This window comes from Aquila chrysaetos, chromosome 7 (assembly GCF_900496995.4).
Source record: "Aquila chrysaetos chrysaetos chromosome 7, bAquChr1.4, whole genome shotgun sequence".
In the NCBI taxonomy this organism is placed as follows: Eukaryota; Metazoa; Chordata; class Aves; order Accipitriformes; family Accipitridae; genus Aquila; species Aquila chrysaetos.
The window spans coordinates 18799330-18818005 of NC_044010.1; positions in this window are offsets into that span (position 1 = coordinate 18799330).

The following is an 18676-nucleotide window of genomic DNA, read 5'->3' on the forward strand; positions in this document are numbered from 1 at the left end:
TACAGTCTCTTAAAGGTGAATCCTGATTGAGCTCTTTAAATCTGAAAAATAGTCCCATCAAGTTAGTGGAAGGACTAAAAGATTTGAACAACTAATAGCCACTCCTTTTTCACCTCTCCTGTAAGGAAAACTTTCAAACATACAATAACATAGCAGCGTGTTATGGTCTCTATTGTGCATTTGTGTAGAGATGGCAAATTAGCAGGGGATGGAGAAAGCCAAAACTTTGATCCTAAAGAAATAGGAATAATGTTGAAACAGAATATTCCTGACTATTTAAATATGTGCTATTTATTACCAGGGGAAAAAGTCAAAACCATTTCTTTAAGTTTGTGAAGAAGGTGATGATGATGACAGACTGAGGAGTCATCGCAGCCAAACAGGCCAATTACAACAGCAGTATCTGGCAGACAGTACATCTACACCGAATGTTGAGCTCAGGTTCGTTCCCTACCTTCCTTATAGTTCACACTATTCATCTCCTACATCTAGGTTAAACTAGCTATTCCTGGGTTCTTGATGTCCACCATAGCTGCTGCTGGATGGGAAAAGTAAACATATAATGTGGATGGATTAAAAGAGCAAGTGCAACTGTTTCCTTAAACCCAGTAGAAGTTAGTATCAGGTGTATGAATGCTTCCTTTTGGGTTCAAAGTCAAGCAGGGCCTTCCACAGTTATTTACCTAATTTGAGATCATTCCAAGGTATTTCAAATCAGTGTTTGAAAGCACTGGTTGGTGTGCTGATTGCATGTTCCACTAGTTTAATAGGTAGATTCATTTTGCTACTCTGTTAGTCGGAGCAGAGGAAATAAGAGTTGTGTTGTGCCAGTGATGATAAAATATTGGTGACTTCTGACTTCAGGCAAAAATGTTTTTAGATGCTGGGTTTCATTAAAGGTCTATTCTTCACTTTATCTAGGGCAGTGCATGCTTTTTCACTTCCTTTAGAGTTTTTGGAATATGAGTATCATTAATAAATTAGCAGGAGTTGACAAAAAACTAAGTGTAACTGATGGATTTTGATGTAACCCGTAGGGTAAAATCCTGGATCTGTTGAAATCAATGATAGAAGTCTAATAATCTCCAATGGAAACAGTTTCATAAAAATATTTCATTATCTTAACTAAACATTAAACTAACATTGACTTAAACCTTCCCTCACTGAATTGAATTGGAATTAATGTGAGTGGGAACAGGAACAAACTACGACTGAGAAAAAAGATTCCTTCAGTGGGAAATTATTGATGTGGTCTCATGCATTTTATGGGTTATGCTTACATAACAAGTTATTACCAGTAGAAATAGGGATGGTGGAATGGCCACCAAAGTTATTAGGGTGTTGCTTGTTTTATTACTATAAGTAGTTTTGTGGATTCCGGAATAACCAAAGTTAATGGGGCTGCTAGCGTAAGTAGAGTGAGCACTATTTAGTCCTTTATGCATACATATTTATGTATTGTTGTTTTGTGGAGCACTAGTTCAAGCCATGATTATTCTATTAAGCCCTTGCATTCATTCAAATTTTTCACATGCTGCTTCTATTTACAAAATGTTATCCAGGCCTTGCAAGACCTAATGAATTTTTAATTGTGAGCCAATGATACAGGTTTCTGCGAACACTCTGAAGTCATCCATCATTAAATACATTTTACAAAACAATTCCCTTTTGCTTAACTGAATCTTACCTCTCACCTCCCTCTTTGGCATCTTATCACTTGACTAAATTGAAATATAAGACATAAGTTACTCAGCTTTTGAATACCCTCTGTATTACCAAAGTTTTGAAAGTGAATGCTCATTTACATACAGTAAAAGCTTAATTTGATTGTTATCTCATTTGTCTGGGAAAACCTTAGTACATATGAATTTTACTATTTTGGGCTCATTTGTTTTGATACTGTTTACTTGGAAAATACACATAGATGTTCTGTGAATAAGAAATGGACTTGTTTCTTTGCATTGCCTAATTTATGATAATCCAATTCATCAATACTGGCTTCACCATCCTAATAAAAAATATTGGGTTTTTTTGTCTATCTGAAATATCTTTGCATGAAAAATATTTTTTGTGAATATAGTGCTGTTAGAGAAATTACACTTGCAGTTTTCTCTATTCATGTCCTTCTTTTGCTGTTACTCGAGCAGGTTATATTTGTATCGCATTTTATACCTTTAGATACTGGGCAGTCAATGTAAACACCAAAAGAGCTTTCTTGTACTTTTGAAGAATAATTGAACTAGCCAAATTTGGGCTGCAAGACCAATATGTGCATTCATGGCTGGGATTATAAAGGCAATTTATGAGAAATGAGATCTTATTTCTGAAATTTTGGCAAAATGTAACTGCAATCTCAGTAGATTTTTGAGCTGAATGGGTTGGTAAACCTGGCATTTTCAAGGGACTTAAGAATTTTCCAGATAGAGCGATAAAATGAACAGTACATCTCCATCCATAGCGCTAGGATCCCTTGAGCAATTAAGGAATGATTATTCTATAACTCTGAAGAATTGTATATTTAAAGGTGATAAAAACAGTAGAAATTATGATAAACTATGCTGCACAATGCTGAATTTAGTAGACTAGTAGATCTGCGATAGAATTTTTAATAGTGTTTTCTATTCAATATAAAATCATATTTATGTTATGTGATTCTAAATGTGTTAGCAATTTGCATCAAAGGGTATAATTTTTTCAGAAGAAAAAGTGGGGATAATTCTTCTTTTTGTCCCCAGAACCCTTTGGTTGGAGTTTATATTGTGGTGTGCATATGTAGCTACTTGTAAGTGTCAATTTTACAGAGAAAAACACTGGGTAAATTACATAAAAGAAAAAAGTTAAATGTTTTTGACCATGATGCACAGTGTAGTGAAAAGTGATATGGTTACCACGTAAGATGTAAGGTGGCTTTAACAGTGGAAAATTATAGCCTTTCCATAAATTTATCTATAGAACTCCTGCTCAAATGCCTGTTACATTCCTTAAGCCTTTTTCAAATAGGCAAGTTTGAGAATATGATTTACCTATGTTAATCAGCTTTTCCAAATGAAAATGTAAGCCTGTGAGTTCTTGGCATTGAGAGAAAACAGAACATAGTAATTTTGTTCTTTCAAGATTATCAGAAACTTTCATAACTGAAGAAGTGAGAGAATTAGAAACAGTATTTTTTAGAAAAACTGCTTAATGTTGAAAAGGTAATTTGGTATATACCAACCATTATTCAATGAAGCCTATAATTCACAGTTTCTCAGAATGATAAAGTAAGGGTAAAGGAATGAAGTCGGGTATTTCAGCTACATTTTTATGTGAGTCATGATGTCAGTGTTTCTAATCCATTGGCATGATGGTACAAAAACCTATTTACAAGCTAAAGTGCATGACCTAATGCTCATAATATTGACTCACATTTCATAGGTCAAGGATCCTATAAAACACATCAGCAGTTTTGCTTTCCTTAATTTTTAGAAATGTGTGAAATAAACAATCCATTGATATCTCGGGGGCCAAGTTCTAGGATAACATGATGTGGTATAGAAACTTTTGAGCAAATGCTTTTTTGTAGCCTATAGGCTCCTTCAAGGCATGTCTGATGCCTGAGTGCAGCAAGCAGATGAAATCCTATGGCAAAATAGTGGGGATATAAAATAAATAAAACCTGCTTTGGGATACATTTGACAAAACAGTAAGATAGTTCAGCAGATGACTACAGTGCCTGCAGGACCTTTCCTCTGGGTACCCAGACAGAAGGATGACTGTACTCCAAGGCTTTGCCTTTGTCTTTTTTGCCAGTCTTCCAAGGGAGAAACCTCACAGATATTCTCAGCTGGATAGTACCATTGACAGAAAAGGAGGGGATAATATGGAATTAGACATAAAAATATGCTTGTTTATGAGATAGAAGGGAATCATTTGAGATATGAATCAATAACTACTGATATGGACATCTTCCTTCTTTACTTAGACTAACTGGAAGTTCTTCCTAATTCAATCTAAAAACAAGATTCAGTTGGTTTTGATTTTCAAGCTCAAAAAGTTTGGAGAGTTCCATCTCCTCCTTTGCTGGCAGCTGTTATATCCTTTGCACTCTGAAAATCTTTCCATATAACATGAGACAGGTTCAGCTAGGTTAAATATCTTCCTTTCTTCTGTGTCCATGAGACCACACCTCTGATACAGTTTTTTTCATGTGCTATTCAAAATAGTTGAAATGGAAGACCTGTCCAAGTTTGCAATGTTGGCTGAATCCATGTTTTATTTTCCTACTGCTTTTTAAATTTGATCATTGAATTACAGAAGATGAGGGGCAGGGATTTCAAAATGGAAATTTCTAACCCTTTCCTGCGTTGTCATGAAGTACAAGGGTTGCACTGGTGTTTTTGTTTAAGACAGTAAGCACACCTCTAGACATGCAGAGAGGAACTGCATTCCTTTGAGCAACCTTTGCTGGTCTAACTGTTAACTTTAGTAGAATTAAACTGCTGTCAAGAGTACTGCTGTGGGGGAGATTGTGGAAGCCCACAGAATTTGGCAAGAAAAAATAAATGTGGTGGCATTCTTCCTCTTGTTCTTCTTTCACTCACCTGTCCTTCCATCTCCTGCACCACTCCCCAGAGATTTTAGGAGCTATATTTGTTGAGGATGACTTCAACTGAGAGTGTCTGAACCTTTGAAGACATCAACTCTTAAATAAGAAGGTAATTCTTTGTTTTCACAAAATTGGTCACTCACAAAATTGGTAACCCACAAAACTGAACCAACCAATGAAAATCCTAAATCTCTTAAAATTCTTTGTGAGCAAAGAAAATTGCCCATGCAGTAGTAGTATTGGTTTCATCCCCTTTGTTTCTCACTAGAGATTACTTTTTTCAGCATGTGCCAATAGATATTTTGGTGGAAATCCACAGAAGCAAGTGGGTTTCTGACATCCAAATCACTGTTGGAAATATCCATTGTGCACCTAGAAATTTCACTACAGAAATGGCCAGAGGGCTCCTGTTTCATCTAGGTAACTGGACAACATGCATAGACGCAGCAACAGGGTTAATTTATAAAACCCATTAACTATCATTTTCCTTTTGAGCGAATACATTGGATTGGACAGTGCCCTGGCAAGTGTGCAATAAGGAGTAATACAGTATTACATTGAGAAGACCCTCTATTACATTCTGTAACTTTTAAAGCCAATTTTAATAGATGTAGCTGGGATTCAGTTAAGGTTGAAATCTCCTGTCCTTTGAAATGTCTCTTCACCATTTTTGACTAGCTGCAGTATTTTAGATTTTTTTTTTTTAAGAATATAAATGGATGGTATTTTTCAAATGTCTGAAGTGTAGGCAAACAAATTTAAAAGGTTACCTTTTCAGAAAACTTTCTTTAACTTTTTCATTTAGCCTTTTAGAAAGGCCAGGGTTATGCAAATTCAAGATACAAATACCAAAGAACAATAGGAATGATCTTCTAGAAAATAAGAAGGAAAATATACTCAGTTTCACACTTTTTTCTTTTTTTTTTTTTTTTTGCTTAATGTGGACATTATTTGTGTTTTACTAAACAGCAAAATCTATTTTTGAGAAAAAAACTAGTTTTTAATGTATTAGATAGAAATTTGTCTGACACTATGTAAAATGGGAGGAACAATCATAGAATCATAGAATGGCTTGGGCACCTTAAAGTTCATCTAGTTCCAACCCCCCTGCCGTGGGCAGGGACACCTTCCACTAGACCAGGTTGCTTAAAGCCCCATCCAACCTGGCCTTGAACACTTCCGGGGATGGGACATCCACAACCTCTCTGGGCAACCTGTTCTAGAGTCTCACCACCCTCACAATGAAGAATTTCTTCCTAATATCAAATCTAAATCTACCCTCTTTCAGTTTAAAACTGTTACCCCTTGTCCTAGCACTACACTCCCTGATAAAGAGTCCCTCCCCATCTTTCTTGTAGGCCCCCTTTAAGTACTGGAAGGCTACTATAAGGTCTCCCCGGAGCCTTCTCTTCTCCAGGCTAAACAAGCTCAACTTTTTCAGCCTATCCTCATAGGGGAGGTAGTCCAGCCTTCTGATCATCTTTGTGGCCCTCCTCTGGACCTGCTTGAGCAGGTCCATGTCTTATGTTGGGGGCCCCAGAGCTGAACACTTTACTCCAGGTGGCGTCTCACAAGAGCGAGACTAAAAAACTGTAAATGACACCTTTTTGCCCTGGTTTTACTACTAGGTTACTACAAAATTCAGTGTTTAAATTGCAGCTTTTAAAATATTTATATAAATGATTTGGGTGAAGGTTCTGAAATGGAAAAAAAAAGCGCTGAACGTAGCAGTTGATTGCATAATGACTTCCACCAGTATCTCAACTAATATTATGCAAATACAGTTTGCTGTAGATGACTACAGAATAATGGTTCTAGTGCTAAAGTTGATGAGGACAACTGTATTTTCTCAGGAATCTGACTTCAAACCTTGGCTCTTAGGGTTGACACTGTGTATAACTAATGACAAAAAAAACTTCGCCAAGAGGTAAATGTTCTGGTATGAAGGGACTCTGTCAAGGAATCAACAATAAATCCTGCCAACATGTATCCATGTCAGTGATTCTGTCAATTAATAGGACTACTTCAGTAATTTAACAAAATGGATAAATGTCCATCTGTGGAAAGTTTGTGAAAATGATAACAACATGAGTAAAATGTAATGAACAAGAAGTGTAGCACAAATAAGTTGTGATGGGATCCAATGCAAAACTGAAAAGAAGCAGAACCATTTTATTGCAGGAAAGTCTGTGTTGCAAATTCTAATACCAAGAGAAATGAAACTGTAGTGGACACGTGGAAATATAGCAGGTGGAAACTATAATATGACAAGTGATGTTTTTTCTAGTTTTCAGAACTCTCGCACTCCTGGTAACTGATAATAATGTTACTTTCCTGCATGCAGAAAAAAAATGTCTTCAGGAAGAATTCTCTAAAAATTTATGTAGCATTTCTGTCTTTTCCAATAATACTTACATGTTACATTTCTAAAATAAATAGTCTTTGTGGCAGAATCTGAATTTTTCTATGTACTGGTAATATGTAGCAATGTCACAATGAAAGTAATGGTTTGATGTTTCCATGCTATTAAACTTCAATTTATTTCTTCAAAGTTATTAAATACTAAAATTCTGCAGATATTTAAAAGCTTCAACACTAAAAATACCTTATTGCTTAACAACATTGGTGTATTAGAGCCTTTAATCTAATTCAATGGAATGTGGAGAACTTGCAGCCAGGGTCAACCCACCACATTTGTTATTTTTAAAATATATATATATTTATATTTTGCTGTTTTTATAACACAGCAGTATTGATAAATTTCTTAACCTAGACTAAATGAATGCTTTTGCTTGATAGTCTGTACCATTTTTTGCTTGATAGTCTGTACCATTTAGAAAAACTCTGTAAAATGTCAGTACCTTTCTCTTTTGATAATCTTAAATATTTGTGTAATTTACACTAGCTTGGTTTTTATATAGTGTAGTGAACACCCAGTGAACACCTGTCTTCTCAACAGTTTTGCAGCTTTTTAAGATTGTATTCCTGCCATGCAGTTCCCCTTGAGCTTCAGTTTGTGAAATGTAGAGAGAACCATAGAGATACTGTTTGGGAATAGATTTCCAGATGCACCTTTTCCTTTGCTATTGCTCTAAGTACATAGAGCTAGTCCTATGAAATGCTGTGTGTGTGTCTTAATTTCAGTAGGAATTCACAGTGCGTTGCAGAGTGCTAGCAGATTCAAAAGTACTTCCTAAGATTATGGATGGGGGAAGAAAACATCAGACTAGCGACTTGTGTGTATGAGTCAAGTATATCAAAAGTAAAAAAGAAGAATACACAGCTTTACAGATAACGCTGTTTTCCCCAGTTGCCTAAGTTGTCAAAGCTCCCTTTGTCCAACTATATTGTTTCCGCTTACCTCAGTATATCATTAGAGATAAACTATGCTTTTCCTTGTTTATAGCAGTGATTACATTTTCCAAGTAGTCCCTTAAAATGTTTAGTGGGCTACACCTTTCCAATAAACTAAGACAATCATTGTTAATGCTTAATTTTATATTAATTTTTATCTGTATTGAATTAAAACAAAATAAACAGCTGAAAAACTCCAGCAATAACATAAGAGATTTATTTTTGCGACCACTGCAAAGCCACAAGGACCTTCATGAATCTGCTTAGCTTTCTGAGGGAAAATTACCTTGTTGTTTTTCTATATGTGTTTCATCTAAAAGGTGCATGCTGTGTGCCAGGAGTGGAGAATAGCTATATTTCTTACAGTTAATTTTAAAACCCGGAGAGGGTTTTTGTTGTTGTTGTTTATTTATTTTCCAAATGCTTGAAAAACTTTCTGTAGTCAGTCTGGATACAAGACTGGGTACAATCATGGAACTGAAAATGAGTTTTGATTATATACTCAAAATATTGTCATGTTACAGGGATGGCGATTGTTATGTATTTGTTATAGTATAAGAAAGGATCAACCTCAGCAGTGAACTGATGAACAGGATAATTCAAGGAAGAATTGACATTGCTTGAGGTCAAAATGCTGAAATATTCTTCAATAGAATTATAAGAATGTGAGAGAATTTTGGAGAATGAATAAAGGTCATTTGGTCCATGAGGGCATATTCTTTTTAGTAGTCTGTTTCCCCAAGGATGATATCTAATTGTTTCTTGAATGACACTGGTGCTTTTTGCCTCAACAACTTTGCCTGCAGGCTATTCTAAGTATTTATTATTCTCTACATGAAAGGTGCTTTCTGATATATGTGCTGAATTTATTTTCTAATTTCCAGTATGTTCTCTTGTCCTATAATCTATGTTGGAATGGAAATAATAATTTGAGTTGACATTATCTGTGGCAGCTAAGACTTTATATGCTTCAAAAAAGACAGTTCTACCCTGTCTTTAAAATTAGATGCCCAGATTTATAATGTAAGTAACCATGACTTCATATCAAATGGTGGCAGGGTCTCCCTTAGAAGATTTCACATCAAAATCAGTCTTGTTTCCCTAAATGTGCTTTGCTGATGTTGCTGATACTCTGTCCCCCATTGACCAAAAACCTGTCCAATAGAGAACATCTGTTGACACTTTGTCTTTTATAACATCAGCTGAAGGGAAAACAAAAGCAAGATGTGCTTTAAACTTTTTGCAACAGGCAGAAAAGTGAGAGGCAATAGCTAGGGACGTATCAGTAAAAGTTCACTAACTCCTCCTTTGTACTTTTTTTCAAAACACTTCCATCTTACTTCAGTTCTGTATGATTTAAAAATAAATCAGATTGTCTACATGCCTAACTTTTAACAGCATCAGACCAGGATTACTGCCCTTAAAGGAGGGGTGCCTAACCTTCTTTAATGTTTTTGCCCAGGACTAGACAGGCAGCCCAAGCAGCTGATTAGGCAAGTCAGTCACAACCCTATTCCTGTTTTTTCTGTGTCAGGCTCTAGAAAACCAGCTAAGACAGTGTTTAGTTATGTACAGTGTACCAGAAACTACCACTGAAGCAGCAGCTTAGTCTCCATGCCACATTTCTTGTTTGCCTGGAGACAGAGAAATCAAAGGTTTTTCCCTTCTCACCATTCCCCATCCAACTGCCCTGCCCTAGTTCCATCCATACCTACCCTTTAGCAGCAGAAGCCTTACCTGGCCTCAGATAGCCCAAGCCTCCCATCCCTTGACAAACAAAAATCAGTTTTCCTCACACTTCTGAGAAGCTTCTTGGAGCTTCATATGAAAAATACCCACAGGACACATATCATCTTAGATGGCTGACGTTTAGCAGACCCTGCTAGCACTCTTCCAGTAGCCAGAATTTCAGATTACTTGACAGTCCACATTATCAACAACTCCACAAACATGAGAGCCATGCTTTAATAGCTTATGAGCTGCATGTGGTTTATGAAGGAAAAATTGACCATCATCAGTTAAGCACTTAGCTATTACTGTGTACAGGTTAGTGCAAAGCTTTATGGAAATGTATTAGGTACCTCCACTCCAGCTCTGAGCCAGGATTTGCTTCCGTAGACACTGACCTTCCATGGAACATTTATAAAAAATTCCTACTACACATGGACAGAGTTGTGTAAAAGGGGCAAACAGGTGTCAAAATAGCCATAAAACATAAAGCAATAAATACTAGGCTTTAGGGAGGATTTTGACATTTCCAGAAATTATTCTTTAGAACAGAATGAACATTATATCCCCTCATTTTCTGCTGGAAAAACAGCACTTGATTCAAGGCCTCCAATTTAAAAAAAACAACCACCCCTGAAAATCATGATCAATTTCCAGTCCTGAAGGAGATTTCCTTCCCTGACTATGAATGTTTGTATTAACTAGTTTCCAATGTGCTTTCAAGATAAGAGAATTTCAAGCTGACTCTGAATAACCATGGAAGTGGTTTCAGACATAAGCAGGCTCTACTGAGACTCTTTTATCCCTCATTTAACAATAAGAACTTAATAATGATAATTGTTCTAAATCATTGTTACATGGGAAGAACAGAGATCCATGAACTAGGCAGATTTTGTGCTATCTTCAGGACCTAAATCATTCATTTAACCTAGAATCCTCTGCAGTACTGCAAAGCATCCTTGTAATATAACAGGCACAAAATACTTGCCTTAATAGTTTGAGTTTTGCATGCTAGTGCCGATTTCTGATCATGGAAATCTGGTCTTCGTTTCCCATTAATGAATATGAACCTGGGTCATAGTTCACGAGTAGATATACTGTCTCACAGGAACAGTTAAGTTATATTGCCTGATGTACAATTACCATTTAACAGTATCAACTCTGCTTTATATAGACTGAATTGTGGACAACCAGAACTCCTGATGCATATTCTGGTCTTGGGTGAACACAATTACTGGCCACACCACTGGAGTTGAAAGAGAGGAAAACATTAAGTTTAGCCTCTTGTTTGTTGCTGACAACACGTGGTTCGTCATTACACTTCTAGTAGTCTGGATTTCTCCATTACGGTTTATAATATGGAACTTTTGGTAATCACTTCTGACAATACTCCTGGTGGAAAGGGGCAGTTTTTAACCACCACCTTCTGAGAGCTCTCAAATTTGTCTCCACTGATTCAGCTCTGTCAGGGAGAGCCATTTCAGGTGCACTAATGAAGACAAGGCTAGGTTGCTGCTGGTCAGAACTGGTCTGTACAATAATTACAAATTAGAATGGCATTGACTGTTTAGTTTACGCTGGCATCGTAGTAGGCCTATGCTTGATGCATAGTGGTACACATTCTAGTGTAAACTTAAGGGGGATAATGGGCAACCCTAACCACTGTCTTGAGGTTAACAGAGAAGTTGAGTTGCCCCATACAATCTTCTTACTGCGTACGTGCTAAGACCTAGATAGGCGCGAGGACAAGGTAGCCTATGGATACCTTGTTAGCTATCTTGCCAGAGCTTTCTTTGTGAAACTACTGTCATTAGGTGTAACACAAGTGGTGTAAAAAAAAAGAAAAGGTGGGGGGGGCGGGGGGGGAGAGAAAAATTGAATAATATAGAATATTCAATTTCCTTTTTTTTCAGTTGGAAAATAACATAAAATAAAAAGATCCCTGATTTTTTCCTCAGTTTTTTCCTACCAACTACTGAAACTGACTTTGAAGAAATTTCATTACTATTGCAAGAAAGGGGAAAAAAAATTTTTGAATACAAATTATGAAAAATATAAAACGGATAAAACAGTGTGGGGAACTCCAGCAGAGGTAAAGTACTCAATGTGACTTCTAAACTCTTTATTTTCTTTTAATAGACTTCAGGTTAGCAAAGACTGTTTTATAAAAATCTATGTAGTTGATTTTGTTTAAGCTCTAAGTTAGTATCATAACTTAAAAGACATCGGCTTTAGCTCATATCTGTACTTTCAAAGGATCTGTATATCTTACCTAGGAGAGGGTAACTGAATTTGAGTTTCACATATATCTAGAGGCCACGTTTTAACTGAATATGCATTCTGTTTAGCCATATTAAGAAGGCTCGCTTTCACAGCTGTAAACCAGGGTCAGTTATGCTAATCAAACCAGAAATTACTCCACTGTGAAGATGAAAACATTGCTAGAAGCAAAGAATTTGATAAGATTTAGCCAGAAACTGCATATGGCATGTTTGTTGCATCCTGAAATGATGTGTTCACCTTGTTCTTCTTGAAGTCTAAATATTTAGAGTTCCTTAATTCATTTAAATGCAATTCTTTATTTTCTTAAACTTTTTTTTTTGTGCTAAACTTAAAAGGGAGATGCTATTTCAAAATAAGATTCTTTTTAATTTATTCAAGAGTGTTAATTGTGATTTTACTATTTTAATTGCTGCTTTGTTTTATGAAATACATTTATGCTCAATGCATCGCAAGAATTTTTAACAAGTTACCTAACTTAATGTGATTGTTTAATTTGGTATCCTTTTACCTTCAGGTAAACTGGAACAACTAGGGCAGATTTCAGTTTGCCTAAAATAATTTTCTCTGCTGGATGGAGCAGATTATTACAAGGTAATTTAAAATATATATATAGGAAGTGGGGAAACGTTGTTTACATCAAATGTATTTGTTAACCTTGTGATAATTGCCTACAGTGTTTTGAAGATATAAACATAAATATGCCATATGAATTTATGCATGGATTTCATCTAAGAATATCTCAGACTTGTCCTAATAACTAGCAATACATTTTCTAAAGCAAATTGTTATCTGGGAGTAAATTGCGTGTTGGCTTCATACTTCTTCCTGCAGTCACTCGTATATCTCTTAGCTGCTCTTTCTTCTTTCTGCTTTTTCCTTTTTGAGCAAACGCATTTAACAGCTGTGGAAACAAACAGGGCATACTTGGCAGAAGTAGGGACCAGATGCCAAACTCTGCAATGCTTGTTCTAGCTACATCATGTGGGGCTGTTGCTAACTCCTTGGTGTCACCTCTGCTGGCTCCTTTTTCAGTTTTGCTACTGGCAGGCAACAGAGGTGCATCTGGAGGTGTCGTCAGGGTCATGCAGCTGTGGGGCTGTCTTGGCTCCTGTGTCCATATTTCTCTTTTATATTTAAATGTTATTTTTGCATGCAATAATATTAATTACTTGAATATAACTAATATTTCTTTCAATTTTCATGGAGATGGGGGAGAAAATAACTTTTTTTTCTGTATCATTAAGTAGGTGTTTTCTGTGATTAATTGCTGTCTTCAGTTTGGGGGAGATTTGGTTCCTCTTTAATGGGGTGCAAAAATGTCAGCTGACACCTGGCTGGCACTACTGACGCACTCTGAGAATCTGAGGCGTTTCAGTTAGACTGTGCCTGGCTGTGATATGGGATCACATCGGCATGTGGGGAAAGGAGAAGATGGGTAGGGTAAGAGAGTTCTGCTGTGGCCTCATTCACCATTGGTTTTGCTTGAAATTACAAGTCATCCTAGAGACTTACGGAGAACAACTAAGTCCAAACGCTATAAATAGCCTGTAAAATAAATCCAGCATCCCAGACAGTGCGAGAGAAGAAAAGAGGAAGCTGGAGGGAGGAGAATATGTTATCCTAACTGAAGTATGCTAGGGAACGTATCCTTGGCCAAGGCTAGACTCTAAACTCGGATCATACTGCTTTGTGCTTCCTCATTTATAATTACACATAAATGGAAATTTAGACCTTTATGGCTTCAGTATCCTGCTATAATTTGCTACTATTAAGTGAGTAATACTAAGTCTTATTTGGACGTTAATAATCCTTCTCCGGCCAGTGTCTGTTTTCTGACTGGAAGTTTCTTCTTGTTTCAGAACTTCCTTTTTGTTTTTCTTTGGGTTCAAAGTTCATGGAGTATTACCCTTTGTTTTGCAAATTAGCTTTTTACAGTTAATCCATGCTGTCCTGTAGATATTTAACTTGCTGCCCACACCATCAACCATCAGTAGCAGTCTAGACTTCACCAAGACTTTAGGCTCCCAAACTGTCGTTTCCACTACTGACACATGAACAGACACAAAATTATGTTCCTCTACTGAGTTGGGGTGATGGTGGTAGGTTCTGCCTACTGCCAGGTAGGTCCTGGTGAAGCCTGAAAACATACCTTCCCTTGTGGTTTAGGATAAATTTGGAAAAGAACATGGGAAGAGACTGAACATACAGGGTGTGTGTTTTATGTGGGTGAGAAGATGAGTTTATGTGCTGGGCTTTAAGAAGGGCAGCGAAAGGATCCAGCAGAAAAAAAGCATGTAGCACTGGTTTTGAGGAGGTTGAATATGCAGTGGGAAGATGGGTAGCTGGCACCGTGGAGGCTGCCGTTGCAGATGAAGCTATGGACCCCTAGCCTTCACTTACCCTTCAGACAACAATCAATAACCAGAAATTGGTGTGATTGCTGGTCCATACCCACCAGAAAGATTTATCAGCAGCCAAAAGGTTTTGTGTATTTGTTTTCACCACGTCAATTTTCAGTGTTGTAACATTGCTTTTGTTTTTTAGTGAGAATGTGATTATTTTTTCCAGATGAAATTGTTTGAATTGTCAATTTTATTAAAAAGCAGCACCTTTTAAAATCAGAAATGAAAATGCTGCTGCTTCACAGTTAAACTTGATTTATGTTAATGTTCTAACTTTCCCTTATAAAGCAGCCAGAGTTAACATTGTTCTTTTCAGTAGATATTTGTAGTCATTTCAATGACTTATTATGCCTAACATTTTTTCTTATAGCCAGATAGTATAATACGAATTTACTTAGGCAGCACAATTTTGTAATGCATTGTTGAAGGTTTTAGACCATTCTGCATATTTTTCCTATAAAAGGCAGGCACATGATTCTCATATAGTGTTTATGACGTGCATCAGCAAGCTACTAAAAAGCTAAGAAGTGAGATGCTGTATGACTAAATATGTCCATTTGCTATCATTTTAGTCGTATTAAAGTAAGTGTTGATTTACAGTGCATTTGGAACGAGGTTAGATCTATAACTTTTTTCCTAGAGGGACCGAGTCATTTGGGAGATACAAACTTATTCAGGACTGGGTGATTAAAAACCAAACAAACAAAATACCACCTTACTATGTTTCTAAACTCAAAGCTGTGATGGATAATCAAAACAATATTCAAAGTATATTCATTTATAACTTTTCCTTAACATTATTTCAGTTCTAAAGAGTTATCCTTTCTAAGGTCTTGCTTCAGAACAGAGACGATTGCCTATAATTAAATGAGAAAAGCCCCCTACCTAAAATAAAAAAGAATATAGCTTGAGACATCTCAAGAGATCCTGTCATCCATTCCCCGCTCCCAACCTCTGATCAGCTACACACAGATGATTTAGGATAACAGAAACTGGTGCATTCAACATCTGTCTTCCTCATGGCCTTGCCTCATTCAAACAAATAAGTCTTGATTTTACTCATGCATCAAATATGATAAAATTTTTGTGGGAGGAAGCAAAGAGGTTGAAAACTCTATCTGTGCCTGCTGCTTGCTTATCAACTGAAGAAACATAATTGTTAATAGGCCACATTTTAGCATGTTTTTTGGGAAATTTTTTAATCAAGTTTAGTTATATTTAGGCACGGGGACTGATCAACAAGAGAAATGTTCTTGCACGTATAAAGGCATAGATAGTATCTGCCCTGGAAATTTTACAATGAACACAGACAAGGCGTATGTAATGTAGGGGAGAAGGATGTACTGCACACATAGTGCAGTACACTACACGCAGTGTAGTAATTTGGAGAGTGGAAATTGGAAAAGTATGGAAATCGGAAATGAAAAGGGTGAAATGAAAATAAGAAATGGACAAAAAGGGACGTGAGAGGGTTAAGTGAGTCTAAGATGGAGATGCTGTGTGGGCAGTGGAATTCAAAACAAGACTGAAGCCAGTCAGCAAAGGACTGAATCAAATCAAAATGGCTTTAGAAACATTATTTTAAAACTAATCAGTGAACATGGTACTAAATAGCATGCTGTGTAACTTTGATGAAGGTGCAAATCCTCCACAACTTGCTCAATAAGAAATAATAACTGGTATTGTGGAAACATTTTAAAATAGAGAGAAATGCATCCCAAAACCACTCTTCAAAGTATGCTGTTTCACAGTACTTTCACAGCAGTATGTTCTGCTTGCCCATATTAGAATACTTCTGTTGTGATGATAGTTTGTATTATGATTTCAGATAAATATATTTTTAAAAAGAAAATTTAAAATGAAGGTAAAATTACATTTTCAAGAAAAAATATTAGATTACCATAAAATGGATAGTTCTCACTCAACTTGATGAAGTGTCTGTAAATATGATATGAATTAATTAAAATTGTCTATACTTCAGCACTGGTTTCTGTCAAGGTAAATAAAAATAATTTAGTCATCACTGAAGGGTATACAGCAATCATAAACCAGCACACAGCTCTATAATTTGTATACCTTGTTTTTATTTGTATGATCTGGAACATTCTTTAAAAAAGTGTTCGTATTCATTTCAGTGAATAATACTGCTTGGTTTCATAAATAATATATTCTTTATGAAATTTATTTTAATAGTTTTCTTCATAACACACAGAATAGAGAACCATTTCTGTTTGATTGCCAATCCTCTACAAAGTCAACTGTTATCTGAGTGGGCTGAAGAGTCAGCACGTAGGATTGGGACTTTACAGTACTGTGACATGCACTGGAAAAAGTGATTGCATTTCTGAAGATGTTATTAGTCCTAAAGCCATACAGATATTAATTCCGCTTTGAAAATACCTTTTTGTTCTTTGAGAGTTCAAGGCTTGTGTTCAGCTTTTTATAATTGTAGTTGTAACTGAACTTCAGGATTTGTACATTAGAATTTTTTTTCATAATTCAGAGAGGTACATAATGAATGATAAACACATATTTGCACGAGGAACAGAGTCTACAAGCATTTTAGGAATTCTGTTTCAAATATGAAATGTGCTGAAACTGCAGTTCAGTGGTGTCCTTTGTGCGCAAATGGATCATTTGTACAGAAACTTACTAATGCTTGTATAGCCACTGAATTGTGTATGTGAGCAAACATTTTTGAACATAGGGATGAAAATAAAGAGATATTGTAAAGTTCTCAGCATTTGTCATTATCATGACAATAAACCTGTACGCCATGGCAAATAGTCATGTAGCAATTTGGAAACGGGAATGATTGAAATTAATGAATGTTAAGAATTGTACACTAAGGAATGCAAACAGGAAGAGCAGATGGGTTAGATGTGAAGCCAGTCACATTTAAGAACTGAGAGCAATTAAAAAAAAATTTCAGAAACTGTCTAATAACAATACAGCAATGAAGAGCAAAACTCATAACACAATGATAGGGCTCACAACTTCCATGGCTATGAATGGAAAGAAGCAAAAGTGTGCAATGTAATCTTATTAAGCATTTTTTTTTTAGTAGGTCAGTGCAATAAAGTTTCTGGTTTTGGAATCAAGATTCATACCTGGGTGCAATGGACAGCAGATGGGCAAAGCCTTTAATTTTATTTGATTGCCGTGTGTTTAGTATCTTTTCTACAAAAATTGTCAGTAGATTAAGATACAAGATTATTACTTAAATCACTGTGATTATTTGTTTGAAGTGAAACTGCATCAGGAGAAAGAAAAATGTTGTGGAATGGCTATACAGCCAGTCTCGTATAGTCTTTAAATAGATTGCTATAACACCCAATATCCCAGTCACAGACCTCCTATGGTCTGTCATAGGAGCTTTGCCTTATGTTGCTCCAAGTTAACAATTTGGGATCAGTACATCACACTCCAGTAACAGTTTTTCCAGTTAGTCATGTACTCTTGTTATGTATTTTGTCTCTTTGAGTAAGAATGTGGCAGGTTATGCTTCCTCTCTAACCCGTCTACTAGCCTTTCTTCCACATGATTGCCATAGGAGCAAAATATAATGCAATCAAATATATATATATATGCATACAAATACTGTTTTCAAATTTCAGAGCAGAATTTTTTTTGATGCTTATGTGAAGGTAATCCGTGTAAAAAGAGAGTGGTAAAAATATTTTTTCATTTACTTCACTTATCATTTTGGCAATAACCTGGTTTTTTTTTATAGAAACTCTAACTGTGATCTCACAGTATCATCTGCAGTCAACATATAAAACAAGTAGCACTAATGCTGTCTGATTTCCTACGTATTTTGTCTTGTGGTTGGATTCTCTTCTGCCTGGAAAAGTGAGAATTCCAACTAGGTTTGCGGGGGGGTGGGGGTGGGTGGGTTTTGGTTTTTTTGGGGGGGGGGGCAAAGGCATTCTTAATGTTTCACTTGGATCTTGGTTCTTTATGCTAAGTCAGAAACAAGTATATTCTGCAGTCTTTTGCTTATCAGGAGGCACTAATTAAGTCTTTTTCCTTCACTATTCTAGTGAAAACAGCTGATCTGGGAGATCTGTCCTGCTGTCTCAAATTTGGTTAAAATTAGCCAACAAGCTCAAAGTTAAGAGCAAGGTATCAAAGGATGAACAGACCCTTGTATATCCCAGAGGTGAGAGAAACAAACACAAACACCTTCATCAAACAAATCTTGTTTTGTTAGGAAATCAAGCTAAAAAATTTCTTCATTCAGTGGTGTAAGTTACTGTTCAGCTGTGTAGAGATTTTTAAAATGTCATTTAGCTCAATGTGAAGTAAATCATGCCCCATAGTC